General features: G+C 36.7%; 1 long non-coding RNA gene across 1 annotated transcript; it reads right to left on the minus strand.

The window, feature by feature from the left end:
* Positions 1-424: 424 nt before the first annotated feature.
* Positions 425-5,491, minus strand: LOC310742051. The gene is made up of 3 exons (XR_014538131.1): positions 4,026-5,491; positions 1,900-2,203; positions 425-1,832 (listed from the first exon to the last, which is right to left on the minus strand). It is a non-coding gene; the product is annotated as an uncharacterized lncRNA (long non-coding RNA).
* Positions 5,492-13,869: the final 8,378 nt, after the last annotated feature.

The following is a 13,869-nucleotide window of genomic DNA, read 5'->3' on the forward strand; positions in this document are numbered from 1 at the left end:
TACATGTGACTGATTCAGTGTTCAGACTCCTTGTGTGTACAATCTTTATACTGTTGAAGTGTCGCACACCTATGCGATTCTTTTGTAGCAGAATTATAGGCCTGAAGTTGATGAATGTGAAGTGGTGAACTGCTACAGACCAAACCACAGTGCACTGAGGGATGTGGTGAATAGAGGGTGTGTGGGAAGGGTGATGAGGATTTAGGAATAGGAGATAGAATAGGGGGCAGTCTGGTATGTGAATATATATATATATAATATATATATATATTTTTTTGCTTTTTCCCTCTTTGTTTGCCTTTATCTATTGTCTTGAACTACACCAGTGGTCTCAAACCTGGCCTGGAGGGAAGTAGCATTCTGTGAAGAATGACTGTGAAGATTTTTTTTTTAAGTTCCCTTTATGTTTGATATTCCTACTTCCTGTCTTTTTGGCTTGCTCTGTTTTGGGACCACTGCACTAAATGTAATCCAACCTGTGTGTGTGTGTGTGTGTGTGTGTGTGTGTGTGTGTGTGTGTGTGTGTGTGTGTGTGTGTGTGAGAGAGAGTGAGAGAGAGTGAGAGAGTGAGTGTGAGCATGCATGTCTGCTGACATGTTCTAAAGATGCTTCATAAATGAAACCGAATGAGGTTGGCATTAATAGCCGCAACACTTTAATGCTGACTTTTGCCTAAGGAACAGGAAAATACCCATTTTATATGAAAATGTGACAAATAAAGTAAAATGATTGAAACATTTGTTGTTTATTATTCTCAGCAATCTGTTTCATAAATTATCATATACAATAGAATTTGTGACCAAAATTCACATAATAAAACCACATACTGTCCTTAAAATCAGTGCGTGCACACAACATATGCCTTGTAGGGTTTTATTTGTTTTTGTATACTATTTAAAAATACAGTGTACGCAATATATAATTTATAATTACGATTTGCCACTAGGGGGCAGTATTATCATGTATAACACTTCATTTCATTTTTCTCTTAATGAGTATGAGATACAAAAGTTAGCAAAAGCACTAGTCTATATTACATTGTACATGATACTATATTATATTGCAAACATGGATAGAAATTTATCACGTTTTCTTGTGTATTTTCATTTAGTTTGTCAATCAATGTACAATGTATCAATCAATGTACAGTTAATGCACATTGTTTTTCGGCTAAAACAATGAATAATAGAAATTTGTATCACAGATAATCACTATACTTAATGCTTTAAATAAACAAAACATTTTCTTACTACGGTCATAATGGAGACAATGGATATAAGAAATGCATTTGTTATTGGAGACAGACTGGTAAAATATTTTGGCAAATACCAGAACATTTTACAACTAACAAATGCCTCTTTAAGGTATCTTACTTTAACAAAAAAAAAAGAATGAGTAAAATCCCTGCCCCATGTCCATATAACCCTCCATTGCTGTGCTAATGATTGAGTAAATAATATTAGATGGTTGTGTAATAGGTTTGAAAACATGGACAACATTTTTCATCAAGTTTTGGAAACAAAAGTATGTAATTTTCAATTTAAGGTAAATTATTTAAAATTCCACAAAATTATTAGAAATTTAAATATTTATTATCAGAAATATTTCAATTTCTAATAATTTTAGGTAAAATAGGTAAAAGTAGTATATTTAAGGAAGGTATATTTAAGGAAAAAAAGGCCATAAGACTTAACCTAGTGCAATATGCTTTATGTTAGTTTTACTTAGTGTCACTCATGTTAGCATAGCATTATCACCGTTAATATTTACAGACTGATAATATCAGTACGTTTAACCAGGACAGAGCAAGTTCCCTAACTACAACAAATATTCTAGTATTAATATCATGTTTCCAGGATCAGAGGCATGTAATAGATAATTGACAACTTTAAGAAGCACTGTTTCAGTAAATTTGGTGTATATTTTCTATTCAGGTACTGTGTAAGCTCTGAGCTACTGAGGTTTAATATTGCATTTTGTTTAAAATAAAAACTACTAGTTTACAAGTTTTAGGTGCATAGCTGGTGCCAAGAATTCTTTTAACAGAGGTTAAGTTATACACTTAGGTTCTGTTTGTATTTGTTTAAAAAGCACATATTTCTCGGACAGCTTGTTAGAACAAAACAAAAGAAATAAGCAGGAAATCAGCTAAATGAATTATTGTTTAGTATTTTGAATTGGAGTAAAAGACTAGTTGTGTTAACTATTTTCAAATAACAATTCAATTCAATTCAATTCATTTTTATTTGTATAGCGCTTTTAACAATGAACATTGTCTCAAAGCAGCTTTATACAGATAATGCGGTGATTAAAAATGAATATGTTCTTTATGAGTAAGTTTATCCCTGATGAGCAAGCCGGTGGCGACTGGCGACTGTGGCAAGGAAAAACTCCCCGAGATGGCATAAGGAAGAAACCTTGAGAGGAACCAGACTCAAGAGGGAACCCATCCTCATCTGGGTTACACCGAATGTCCATTTGTGGCGGGTATACAATGTTGCGGGGTGCAGTGATGATGATCAAAAGCGAAGTGTATTTCTGAGTCAGTGTAGGAGACTGTTGACATCAACTACAGTCCAATCCAGGCAGGCCTGGATGAAGTGGGAAGATCCACGGGGGGGAGAGGGGCAGGAACAGTGGTCACTGGAGCCTCAGGAGCATGTTTAACTCGACCGAGAGAGAGAGAGAGAGAAGAGGGTGACAGGAAGAGAAGGATATGGATTATTAAGTGTACCTATTGTTGCATGAGAGTTAAAGTCACTGTGCAGTTTGGACTCCGGCAAGACTCGCTATAGCAGCATAACTAAAAGGGAGAACCAGAAGGCAACACAGACATGAGGGATCTCTGGGATAAGAGACGGCCCACCACACCACCATCAACAAACCTGAGTGAACACGTGAATGTGAGGGGACGACAGCGTACAAATATCCCAGTTCACCAAACACTCTATATCAATGTTCCCTCCAGATCTGAGCCTTTACCTGAGAAAAAATCTACTAATTAAAGGCTTGACTGAATAAATATGTTTTCAACCTCGACTTGAACACTGAGACTGTGTCTGAGTCCCGAACACTGATAGGAAGGCTGTTCCATAACTGCGGGGCTTTATAAGAGAAAGATCTGCCCCCTGCTGTAATCTTCATTATTGGAGGAACCAACAGATAGCCTGCACCTTTTGATCTAAGTAGGCGTGGAGGATCATACTGGTACAGAAGTTCACTCAGATACGGTGGTGCGAGACCATTAAGTGCTTTATATGTCAGTAGTAAAATTTTATAATCAATGCGAGATTTGATTGGGAGCCAGTGTAGACTGATTAATACAGGGGTGATGTGGTCATATTTCCTAGATCTAGTGAGGACTCTTGCTGCTGCATTCTGAACTAACTGAAGCTTATTTATGCACCTACTCGCACACCCAGACAGTAAAGCGTTACAGTAGTCTAATCTAGAAGTAACAAAAGCATGAACTAGTTTTTCTGCATCCTGTAACGACATCATATTTCTAATTTTAGCAATATTTCTAAGGTGAAAGAAGGCGATCCTGGTAATATTATTCACGTGAGCCTCAAAGGAAAGACTCGAGTCAATAATCACACCAAGGTCTTTGACAGCCGTACACGCTGAAACAGAAACACCATCCAGAGATGTTAGGTAATCGGAAAGTTTGCTTCTAGCTGCATGTGGTCCTAGTAAAAGTACTTCCGTCTTATCTGAGTTTAGCAGAAGAAAGTTATCGAGCATCCACTGTCTAATGTCCTTTACACATTTTTTAACATTGTTAAGCTGATCTCTCTCATCTGGCTTTGCTGAAATATATAGCTGTGTATCATCAGCATAGCAATGGAATCTAATACCATGTTTATGAATAATTTCTCCAAGAGGCAGCATATATAAAGAGAAAAGCAGAGGGCCTAAGACAGATCCTTGAGGAACACCAAACTTTACCTCAGAGAGTGTGGAGAACTCACCATTAACATCAACAAACTGATAGCGATCAGTCAAATAAGACCTGAGCCAAACACCTGTATAAAATAACAAAACCTGTTAATAATTAATTACTATGTGAATAGCACATAATCATTAACTATGAGGAATACATTCTTTATTTACTTTAAACTCTTAAAACACTTATTTATGTAGTTAAAATATGCAAACCATTTCTTCTAGGGGTTGATATAATGGTATAAAGCAGGGTTGAAAATTAACTATTAACTATAATTATATAACTATAAGAACGATTTAAATAATAATAATAATCTACTTTCCCTTTTCCCACATGCCTGTATACTGGCCCTGGTTTAATGTCTACACATGGAACCAACCCACCCACTAAGGGTTGCACAGGCCAGTGCACTCATTGTGCCACTCCCAAGCCTGGGTAAAATTGGAGGATTGTGTCAGGAAGGGCATCCGGTGTAAAACCTGTACCAGCTCAAATAGGCAGATCATACTGACGATGTGTGTGGGGACACACACCACAGTCAAAAAAAAGCAGTCAAAAAAAAGTGAACAGACATTAACATTACTACACTGTTAGATTGTATTACACCAACAATGGAAAGTGAAAATACTATAATGACTATAATAACTAAAATAAAAATTTTTTGTTACAGCTCATTTCTAACATGAACTAACTTTGCATTTATTATGCCTACTCGAATCTCCATTTTTAACTTTCTCTTTACTAGTGCCTCTCTACAGGTATTTTTAATCAGTAAAAGATTAAGTACTTTGGTAAAGTATGGAAGTTTGGAAAGTATCTGTTTCAGTGACTGGAAATTATTTTTCTGTTGTAAAAGAAAATTTTGTAACAAAGAGTTATATTGTAAGGATACAGCGATCAGGCATAACATTATGACCACCTGCCTATTATTGTGTTGATCCCCCTTTTATTGTTAAAACAGTCCTGACCTGACCGGTCGAGGCATGGTTCCACTTGCAGCAGCAGATCCTTTAAGTCCTGCAAATTGCGAGGTGGGGACCCAAAATGGGACCAAACCATTTTTGCTTTGTGGCAGAGCGCATTATCCTGCTGAAACAGGCCACAGCCATGAGAGAATATTGTTTCAATAAAAGGGTGTACATGGTCTGCAACAAGGACCCAAAGTTGCAAAGCAGAACATTGCCCAAAGGATCACACTGCCTTCCCCAGCTTGCCTTCTTTCCATAGTGCATCCTGGTACCATGTGTTCTGCAGGTAAGCGCTGCACACGCACCTGGCCATCTACGTGATGTAAAAAAAACATGATTTATCAGACCAGGCCACCTTCTTCAATTACTCCGTGGTCCAGTCCTGATGCTCACGTGCCCATTGTTACCACTTTTGCTGGTGGACATATGTCAGCCATATTCCATATTCAACAAACTGTGATACATTGTGTATTCTGACACCTTTCTATCAGAACCAGCATTGACTTCCTCATCAATTTGACCTATAGGAGCTCGTCTGTTGGATTAGACCACACGGCCAGCCTTTGCTTCCCACGTGTATCAATAAACCATGGCCGCCCATGACCCTGTTGCCAGTAGACCCGTTTTCCTTCCTTGGACCACTTTTGATAGTCACTGACCATTGCAGACCGAGAGAACAGCCCAACAAGAGCTGCCGTTTTGGAGATGCTCTGATCCAGTCGTCTAGGCATCACACTTTGTCTCTTGTTAAATTTGGTCAAATCCTAAAGCTTGTGTTGTTCACTCACTGCCTAATATTTCCCACTCACTAACAGGTGCCATGATGAAGAGATATTCAGTGTTATTCATTCCACCTGTCAGTGGTCATAATGTTATACCTGATGTGTATATGCTTGCCAGATGAATTACATACTACTGAGATGGTCAGGCTATTCTTTAGCATTTCTCAATAGCAGGACAAGAAGAGAAAAATTCAACCTCAACTTTCAACTTTCTATCTATCTATCTATCTATCTATCTATCTATCTATCTATCTATCTATCTATCTATCTATCTATCTATCTATCTATCTATCTATCTATCTATCTATCTATCTATCTATCTTTTATAAATTTTATAGCATACATAATATATAAGATCTAGTGTAATGTGTAGTAGATTGTGGTAGATTAGTGCTCTATATTGCTAGCTGAATGATGCACACTAAAATGCTTGAGAATATATTTAAAGCTGTTTTGATCACTTCAGTTACTCAGGAAAACATCTTAATGTGTAGCAAATGTGCCTGCACTTACATTTTGCTTCTCTGTCTTAATGCCATGGCATTTCCTTTGTGTTCCCCCGGTATTACTTAACTTGCTGAATCTAATGCTATCAGTGTTCCTTGGGATTTTCCGGCTTTTCGGAGGACAACACAGTGTTAAGACAGAGACAGGAAGTGTGAATAACCGAGCAATGGCTCACCCAGTGTTCATGTAGCTCTCCTACAATTGTTCCCCATATTCCTGTAGCTTTTGAATTGTTAAAAGGAAAACAAATTGCCAAACGGGCCTACGGATATTCCAGCACATTCCAGTAATTGCAACATTTTGGTTATGGTGGTATGTTTTTTTAATGTGAAGTATAAATAATAGTTTATACAGTATAAGTGACAGAAACAACCACAAGAGATAAACAAAGGTTAACATTTTCTGGCATTACACAGGCAGGCCATATTTTATGTGTCATTACACATACAGGCCACATTTTACAGCTGCTCAAGTTTAGTTCTTATTGTGCATATTGTGCATAGTCTTATTGTGCAACCAAAGAAAACTTTACTCTTGTTTAAAGCATCAGTTTTACACCTATCAAACATGCACTTCTTTCACCACTTTGTTTAGTAGACTACTGGGGAGAAAAAGCATGCATTGTGTTGCTTTACTCAATAAGCTACTTTCTGCTGGTCTGTAGCCAAAAGAAAAAACTTTTGTTCTCAAACAAGTGATTTACAATGTAAAATGTGAATAAAAACAGAATGCAACGACTCACACATCTCATTTTTTTTTTATTTACAATAGAATATAGAATACATATCAAATGTTGAGAAATGTACCATTTAAAGATTTTAAATAAAGTTTCTTTTTTTTTTCTTTTTTCTTTTAACAGAATCCTGCATACGTTTGGGAGAGGAATATTGTCCCTTTTTTGAACAGGATTTTAGCTGCTCAACATTCCTGGGTCTTATTTGTCATATTTTTCTTTTTCATGATGTGCCGAATGAAGCCATGCTGTTTTAATAGATGCAGTAAGCAATTTAGCATTGTCTTGCTGAAATATGCAAAGCCTTTCCTGGAAAAAAAAAAGATGTAATCTGGATAGAAGCATTTTTTGCTCTAAATCTTGTATATACCTTTCAATATTTAGTTATCAAATTCAAAATGATCTTAGTTATTCCAATAATTTTCAATAATGGTCTCTGAAAACTACAGAACACAACAACTCACTTATGTTCATCTTTATTTAGATTTCACACGCCATGACCTTTAATGTGGCTGTGTTTAGTATATTGAAGGTCATGGCGTGTGAAATCAAAATGAATTTTTTCCACCAATATATTACAAAACACAGAATATGCTTAGTGTTTTGTACATGCAATACGAAGCCATATTGTTTTGCTTGTTTTATTGTAACACAACTGTGGTTATATTATTGCTGATGCTCAATGATAAAACACTCGACTGGGCTATTGACTATTCTCCAGAGAAAAAAGGAAATGGGAGAGCAACTCCTTATGCTCAGACCAAATAGCCACAGTGCTACCAAGTCTTCATAAATATTTTGCACCCTCACCATTGGCAACAGCTGGAATGAGCCAGTCTTTAAAGCAGCGTATTGTGAGTGTTTAAAACAACAATTTATCATGGACACAATGGCCAAGCCTACTTCCCTTGACTACATCATAACCATCTGTTTCTGCTGCAGTGCCCAGTCTGCCCCAAGCCTAAGCCTTCTTCAAACACCTCAGAAAAAATAGTCCAACCTTTTTGTTCCAGCTTGGTGAATACCCCCCAGGTTAGCACTCATTTTGCCATTGGTGCCATCTACCAATAGGTTACTCAGGGACTTATCTACAGTTTCATATTTGATTCAGGAGCAGTTGGCTACTTTTATAGAGAGCTCTCTTGTCACAAAACATGCCAACCTAGTCAATCAGTAATCCACTGAATGTGCAAGTTCTTAAAGTGAACTAATTGCAGATGGACCCATAAACTCTTGTGTAGCTACACTGCACCTTCTTAGAGTCAGTGACCTTCATCAGGAATAAATATCTCTCTTTATGAAAGTCATGAAATTAAAATCCCATCATTCTGCGGTTTCACTGGATACACAAATATGATCTACAGATCTCCTTGTCCAAACAAATACAATCCTCCAATGGACAGCTCTCTGAACCCAACTTGTCAGAAATACATTGAGTCTGTATAATGGTACAGGATGTGTGAAACACATCAGAAAATGTCAGAAAAGATATTACTACACGTCTGCCACCTATGTGGTTAAACAGCTTAGCTAAGTGGAAAAAACAGAGAAACCGCATGATTTCTCGATTCATCTTGCCTAACAGGGTACATGAAAGTTCACTAATGAAAGAAAATTTCTGCTTATGCCAGCTTCAACCTGAATAATAATATCTTGTATTTAATATCACCTAACATGAGCGTAAAGCTTCAGTTAACATATAACATTACTAAGCATAAGTTCAAGCTAAATTCATGTAACCATTATTTAGCATTAGTGCAGTATAGTACTCAGCTTCCCAGAGAACTCTTTTTTGTTCACAAAAAATCAATAACCATGCTTTAAAGGAAACTTTAGCATCTCCAAAAAAGCCATATAGGATAGTTGCAATTGACGATCACCAAGGCGCTAAGAGAAACAGATCTAAGAAAATATAACGGGAAATAAAAAATAAAATAAGCAAGAGGGATGCGTGGAGGTGGCTGGCTTTAAATTAAAAGAACTCTAAAATAGTGGCTAGTTGGTGAATGAGAGGTAATAAATCAGTAAAAGTAAAAGTACCATCCTGCTGGTAAGGGCAGCAGAACTTCCCATTCTAGTACTCTTTTAGTAGAGAAAAGTCATACTCAAGTAAAAGTACTATTACTTCCCAAAAAATGTGTGAGTAGAGTAAAAGTAACTGTCCTAAATATTACTCAAAATATTAGTAAATAGTAGCCCTTTTAAAAGTCTTCAAGAGTAGTACGTAATATGCTATAAACGTTATTTCACATTATACACTGCAAATTTAAAATGTACCTTACATCAGTTTCATTCTCTTTTATGAATGTCTCTCTTTAAAAAAGTGAGTGTTCATGTAGACATGCAGCTGCAGAGGTGGGAAGTAATGAAGTACAAATGTTTCTCTTTACTGTACTTAAGTAGATTTTTCTGGTATCAGTGTTTTACTTTACTATTTTTCAGACAACTTTTAACTTTCACACATTAATTTTTTACTTACTACTTCTTACATTTTCAAACCAGGCTTGTTACTTTAGTCTTAATCTATTTGGTGACATGATCAATATTTTTTCTTCTCATTTTGCACCGTTTTCAACCCATCAACCTATTTCTTGTCATTGCATGGCTTTTTTAATCTACCACTTGTGTATTATCTACTGGCTATCATGCACCACAGATGCAGGCTAGCCTACAAAGCTAACAACAAACAAGGCAGAAGGCAACAAGAAGTATTGGGTCCTTATGCTCAGACCAAATAGCCACAGTGCTACCAAGTCTTCATAAATATTTTGCACCCTCACCATTGGCAACAGCTGGAATGAGCCAGTCTTTAAAGCAGCGTATTGTGAGTGTTTAAAACAACAATTTATCATGGACACAATGGCCAAGCCTACTTCCCTTGACTACATCATAACCATCTGTTTCTGCTGCAGTGCCCAGTCTGCCCCAAGCCTAAGCCTTCTTCAAACACCTCAGAAAAAATAGTCCAACCTTTTTGTTCCAGCTTGGTGAATACCCCCCAGGTTAGCACTCATTTTGCCATTGGTGCCATCTACCAATAGGTTACTCAGGGACTTATCTACAGTTTCATATTTGATTCAGGAGCAGTTGGCTACTTTTATAGAGAGCTCTCTTGTCACAAAACATGCCAACCTAGCCAATCAGTAATCCACTGAATGTGCAAGTTCTTAAAGTGAACTAATTGCAGATGGACCCATAAACTCTTGTGTAGCTACACTGCACCTTCTTAGAGTCAGTGACCTTCATCAGGAATAAATATCTCTCTTTATGAAAGTCATGAAATTAAAATCCCATCATTCTGCGGTTTCACTGGATACACAAATATGATCTACAGATCTCCTTGTCCAAACAAATACAATCCTCCAATGGACAGCTCTCTGAACCCAACTTGTCAGAAATACATTGAGTCTGTATAATGGTACAGGATGTGTGAAACACATCAGAAAATGTCAGAAAAGATATTACTACACGTCTGCCACCTATGTGGTTAAACAGCTTAGCTAAGTGGAAAAAACAGAGAAACCGCATGATTTCTCGATTCATCTTGCCTAACAGGGTACATGAAAGTTCACTAATGAAAGAAAATTTCTGCTTATGCCAGCTTCAACCTGAATAATAATATCTTGTATTTAATATCACCTAACATGAGCGTAAAGCTTCAGTTAACATATAACATTACTAAGCATAAGTTCAAGCTTAATTCATGTAACCATTATTTAGCATTAGTGCAGTATAGTACTCAGCTTCCCAGAGAACTCTTTTTTGTTCACAAAAAATCAATAACCATGCTTTAAAGGAAACTTTAGCATCTCCAAAAAAGCCATATAGGATAGTTGCAATTGACGATCACCAAGGCGCTAAGAGAAACAGATCTAAGAAAATATAACGGGAAATAAAAAATAAAATAAGCAAGAGGGATGCGTGGAGGTGGCTGGCTTTAAATTAAAAGAACTCTAAAATAGTGGCTAGTTGGTGAATGAGAGGTAATAAATCAGTAAAAGTAAAAGTACCATCCTGCTGGTAAGGGCAGCAGAACTTCCCATTCTAGTACTCTTTTAGTAGAGAAAAGTCATACTCAAGTAAAAGTACTATTACTTCCCAAAAAATGTGTGAGTAGAGTAAAAGTAACTGTCCTAAATATTACTCAAAATATTAGTAAATAGTAGCCCTTTTAAAAGTCTTCAAGAGTAGTACGTAATATGCTATAAACGTTATTTCACATTATACACTGCAAATTTAAAATGTACCTTACATCAGTTTCATTCTCTTTTATGAATGTCTCTCTTTAAAAAAGTGAGTGTTCATGTAGACATGCAGCTGCAGAGGTGGGAAGTAATGAAGTACAAATGTTTCTCTTTACTGTACTTAAGTAGATTTTTCTGGTATCAGTGTTTTACTTTACTATTTTTCAGACAACTTTTAACTTTCACACATTAATTTTTTACTTACTACTTCTTACATTTTCAAACCAGGCTTGTTACTTTAGTCTTAATCTATTTGGTGACATGATCAATATTTTTTCTTCTCATTTTGCACCGTTTTCAACCCATCAACCTATTTCTTGTCATTGCATGGCTTTTTTAATCTACCACTTGTGTATTATCTACTGGCTATCATGCACCACAGATGCAGGCTAGCCTACAAAGCTAACAACAAACAAGGCAGAAGGCAACAAGAAGTATTGGGTCCTTATGCTCAGACCAAATAGCCACAGTGCTACCAAGTCTTCATAAATATTTTGCACCCTCACCATTGGCAACAGCTGGAATGAGCCAGTCTTTAAAGCAGCGTATTGTGAGTGTTTAAAACAACAATTTATCATGGACACAATGGCCAAGCCTACTTCCCTTGACTACATCATAACCATCTGTTTCTGCTGCAGTGCCCAGTCTGCCCCAAGCCTAAGCCTTCTTCAAACACCTCAGAAAAAATAGTCCAACCTTTTTGTTCCAGCTTGGTGAATACCCCCCAGGTTAGCACTCATTTTGCCATTGGTGCCATCTACCAATAGGTTACTCAGGGACTTATCTACAGTTTCATATTTGATTCAGGAGCAGTTGGCTACTTTTATAGAGAGCTCTCTTGTCACAAAACATGCCAACCTAGTCAATCAGTAATCCACTGAATGTGCAAGTTCTTAAAGTGAACTAATTGCAGATGGACCCATAAACTCTTGTGTAGCTACACTGCACCTTCTTAGAGTCAGTGACCTTCATCAGGAATAAATATCTCTCTTTATGAAAGTCATGAAATTAAAATCCCATCATTCTGCGGTTTCACTGGATACACAAATATGATCTACAGATCTCCTTGTCCAAACAAATACAATCCTCCAATGGACAGCTCTCTGAACCCAACTTGTCAGAAATACATTGAGTCTGTATAATGGTACAGGATGTGTGAAACACATCAGAAAATGTCAGAAAAGATATTACTACACGTCTGCCACCTATGTGGTTAAACAGCTTAGCTAAGTGGAAAAAACAGAGAAACCGCATGATTTCTCGATTCATCTTGCCTAACAGGGTACATGAAAGTTCACTAATGAAAGAAAATTTCTGCTTATGCCAGCTTCAACCTGAATAATAATATCTTGTATTTAATATCACCTAACATGAGCGTAAAGCTTCAGTTAACATATAACATTACTAAGCATAAGTTCAAGCTTAATTCATGTAACCATTATTTAGCATTAGTGCAGTATAGTACTCAGCTTCCCAGAGAACTCTTTTTTGTTCACAAAAAATCAATAACCATGCTTTAAAGGAAACTTTAGCATCTCCAAAAAAGCCATATAGGATAGTTGCAATTGACGATCACCAAGGCGCTAAGAGAAACAGATCTAAGAAAATATAACGGGAAATAAAAAATAAAATAAGCAAGAGGGATGCGTGGAGGTGGCTGGCTTTAAATTAAAAGAACTCTAAAATAGTGGCTAGTTGGTGAATGAGAGGTAATAAATCAGTAAAAGTAAAAGTACCATCCTGCTGGTAAGGGCAGCAGAACTTCCCATTCTAGTACTCTTTTAGTAGAGAAAAGTCATACTCAAGTAAAAGTACTATTACTTCCCAAAAAATGTGTGAGTAGAGTAAAAGTAACTGTCCTAAATATTACTCAAAATATTAGTAAATAGTAGCCCTTTTAAAAGTCTTCAAGAGTAGTACGTAATATGCTATAAACGTTATTTCACATTATACACTGCAAATTTAAAATGTACCTTACATCAGTTTCATTCTCTTTTATGAATGTCTCTCTTTAAAAAAGTGAGTGTTCATGTAGACATGCAGCTGCAGAGGTGGGAAGTAATGAAGTACAAATGTTTCTCTTTACTGTACTTAAGTAGATTTTTCTGGTATCAGTGTTTTACTTTACTATTTTTCAGACAACTTTTAACTTTCACACATTAATTTTTTACTTACTACTTCTTACATTTTCAAACCAGGCTTGTTACTTTAGTCTTAATCTATTTGGTGACATGATCAATATTTTTTCTTCTCATTTTGCACCGTTTTCAACCCATCAACCTATTTCTTGTCATTGCATGGCTTTTTTAATCTACCACTTGTGTATTATCTACTGGCTATCATGCACCACAGATGCAGGCTAGCCTACAAAGCTAACAACAAACAAGGCAGAAGGCAACAAGAAGTATTGGGTCCTTATGCTCAGACCAAATAGCCACAGTGCTACCAAGTCTTCATAAATATTTTGCACCCTCACCATTGGCAACAGCTGGAATGAGCCAGTCTTTAAAGCAGCGTATTGTGAGTGTTTAAAACAACAATTTATCATGGACACAATGGCCAAGCCTACTTCCCTTGACTACATCATAACCATCTGTTTCTGCTGCAGTGCCCAGTCTGCCCCAAGCCTAAGCCTTCTTCAAACACCTCAGAAAAAATAGTCCAACCTTTTTGTTCCAGCTTGGTGAAT

The sequence above is a fragment of the Silurus aristotelis genome (genome assembly GCF_946808225.1).
Source record: "Silurus aristotelis genome assembly, chromosome: 19".
NCBI classification, from domain to species: Eukaryota; Metazoa; Chordata; class Actinopteri; order Siluriformes; family Siluridae; genus Silurus; species Silurus aristotelis.